A 2,680-nucleotide genomic window follows, 5' to 3' on the forward strand; every position below is an offset into this window, starting at 1 on the left:
GTGAGTCTGAGTGAACTCCGGGAGATGGTGATGAACAGGGAGGCCTGGTGTGCTGCAATTCATGGGGTCGCAAAGAGTCGAACATGACTGAGCGACTGAACTGAACTGAACTGAACAGCTAGAAAAATGAGAGTCCTTACCATATATAGGCATCTTCTTGTATTAAGGTAGAGAAACATGTCTTAAATTTATTAAAATTCCAAACACTAAGCAAAAATACTTTAAAGACCGCCTTCTCAAAGAATATGGTTTGCTCACAAAATCAAGGTACTGGGTTTCTTTCAGAATAATGTTTCATACTAACATATTTGTGAGTATGACATGATGAGTGTTTCATACTAACATATTTGTGAGTATGACGTTTGTGATATGACATGATGTTTGAGACTAGCTTAATATTCCAGGCCACATTGTATAGTGGCTCAGACAGTAAAGAATCCGCCTGCAATGCAGGAGACCTGGGTTTGATCCCTGGGTTAGGAAGATTCCCCTGAAGAAGGGAATGACTACCCACTGCAGTATTCTTGCCTGGAGAATCCCATGGACAGAGGAGCTTGGCAGGCTAAAGTCCATGGGGTTGCAAAGAATCAGACATGACTGAGCAACTAACACTTTCACACTTTTTACACATATGTGAACCCCACTGTAACCACAAATCAAAGACCTGTTAATACAATAGATACACAAAAAACAAAAAGAAAGACACAAAAACATACTGCTAAATAAAGTCATCAAACCATATGTAGAAACAAAATGAAGAAATGAACAGAGAATTACCAGAACCACTGTGAAACAGAAGAAAAATGAAAATAAGTACATAATTATCAACAATTACTTTAAATGTCAACAGAATAAATGCTCTGATCAAAAGACTTAAGGTGGTTGATTGGATAAAAACAACACCCTTCAATATCTTGCCTACAAGAGACTCATTTCAGGGCTATTAGACACAGACTGAAAGAGGCAAGGATATGTCATTTGTTGGATCATAGAGAAAGTAAGGGAATACCAGAAAAGCATCTGCTTCATTGACTGTGTTAAAACCTCTGACTGTGTGGATCACAACAAACCGTGGAAAATTTTTAAATAAAGATATGGGAATACCAGACCATCTTACCTGTTTCCTGAGAAACCTGTATGCAGGTCGAGAAGCAACAGTAAGAACCAGACATGGAACAACAGACTGGTTCAAAACTGGGAAAGGACTACAACAAGGCTATATATTGCCACCTTACGTATTTAATTTATATGCAGAGTACATCGTGTGAAATGCCAGGTTGGATGAATCACAAGCTGGAATCAAAATTGCTGGGAGAAATATCAACAACCTCATATATGCAGATGATACCACCCTAATGGCAGCAAGTGAAGAGGAACTAAAGAGCCTCTTGATGAGAGTGAAAGAGGAGCGTGAAAAAGCTGGCTTGAAACTAACACTTAAAAAAACTAAGATCATGGCATTCAGTCCCATCACTTCATGGAAAATAGAAGGAGAAAAAGTGGAAGAAGTGACAGATTTTATTTTCTTGGGCTCCAAAATCAATGCAGACAGTGACTGCAGCCATGAAATTAAAAGATGCTTGCTCCTTGGAGGCAACTCTTGTGGATGCAGCTACACAAGGATGTGGAGTACTGAGCTGTGCATCATGCCCTGGGCTGCCCAGACTAGTGAATAATACAGTCAAGATGGCTAAAGGTGATCCTGAGAAACCAAAGGGCAAGATATCTGCTTATGCCTTCTTTGTACAGATGTGCAGAGAGGAACATAAGAAAAACCCCGAAGTCCCTGTCAATTTTGCTGAATTTTCCAAGAAATGCTCTGAGAGATGGAAGACCATGTCTGGGAAAGAGAAGTCTACATTTGATGAAATGGCAAAGGTGGGTAAAGTGCACTATAATCAGGAAATGAAGGATTATGGATCAGTTAAGGGAGGCAAGAAGAAGGACCCTAGTGCCCCCAAGAGACCACTGTCTGGATTTTTCCTATTCTGCTCTGAATTCTGCTCCAAGATCAAGTCTACAAACCCTGGCATCTCTATTGGAGATGTGGCAAAGAAGCTGGGTGAGGTGTGGAACAACTTAAGTGACAGTGAGAAGCAGCTATACATCAACAAGGCCGCAAAGCTAAAAGAGAAGTATGAGAAAGATGTTGCAGACTATAAAGGGGAATTTGATGGTACCAAGGGTCCTACTAAAGTTGCCTGGAAAAAGGTGGAAGAGGAAGAGGAGGAGGAGGAAGAAGAGGACGAGGATGAATTAAAAAAAAAAAAACTGTTGATCTGTCTCCTTCTGAAAACCTTAGACTAGGGAGCACCATGATTGACACACCTCTCACCCAAGACATGTCTGTTGCCCTCACTAGGTTTAATTACCCAACTGGATCATGATCATATCGTAGTCTCTCAAAGTGCTCTAGCAATTAGCAGTGGTTTACATGAAGTGGCCATGGGTGTATGGAGGACCTAGAAACTGTATCAAAGTTATACATATTTCCAAACATTTTTAAAATGAAAAGGCTCTCATCTTCTCCTCACTCTGTGCACTTTGCTATTGGTGTGACAAGGCATTTAAAAATATTTCTGACTTTTTTTTTTTTTTTTAATTTGGAAGGCAGTATGTTAACTCTATGGTCATTGGCTAGGAATCCCGAGTTCTCAACTGATTACATATCTATAGTTTG

At 40.0% G+C, this 2,680-nt stretch overlaps 1 pseudogene; it reads left to right on the forward strand.

Annotated features, from left to right (window-relative positions):
• Window positions 1-1,686: 1,686 nt before the first annotated feature.
• LOC138071804 (high mobility group protein B3 pseudogene) lies at window positions 1,687-2,307 on the forward strand (annotated as a pseudogene).
• The last annotated feature ends 373 nt before the right edge of the window (window positions 2,308-2,680 follow it).

This window comes from Capricornis sumatraensis, chromosome X, assembly GCF_032405125.1.
Source record: "Capricornis sumatraensis isolate serow.1 chromosome X, serow.2, whole genome shotgun sequence".
NCBI lineage: Eukaryota > Metazoa > Chordata > Mammalia > Artiodactyla > Bovidae > Capricornis > Capricornis sumatraensis.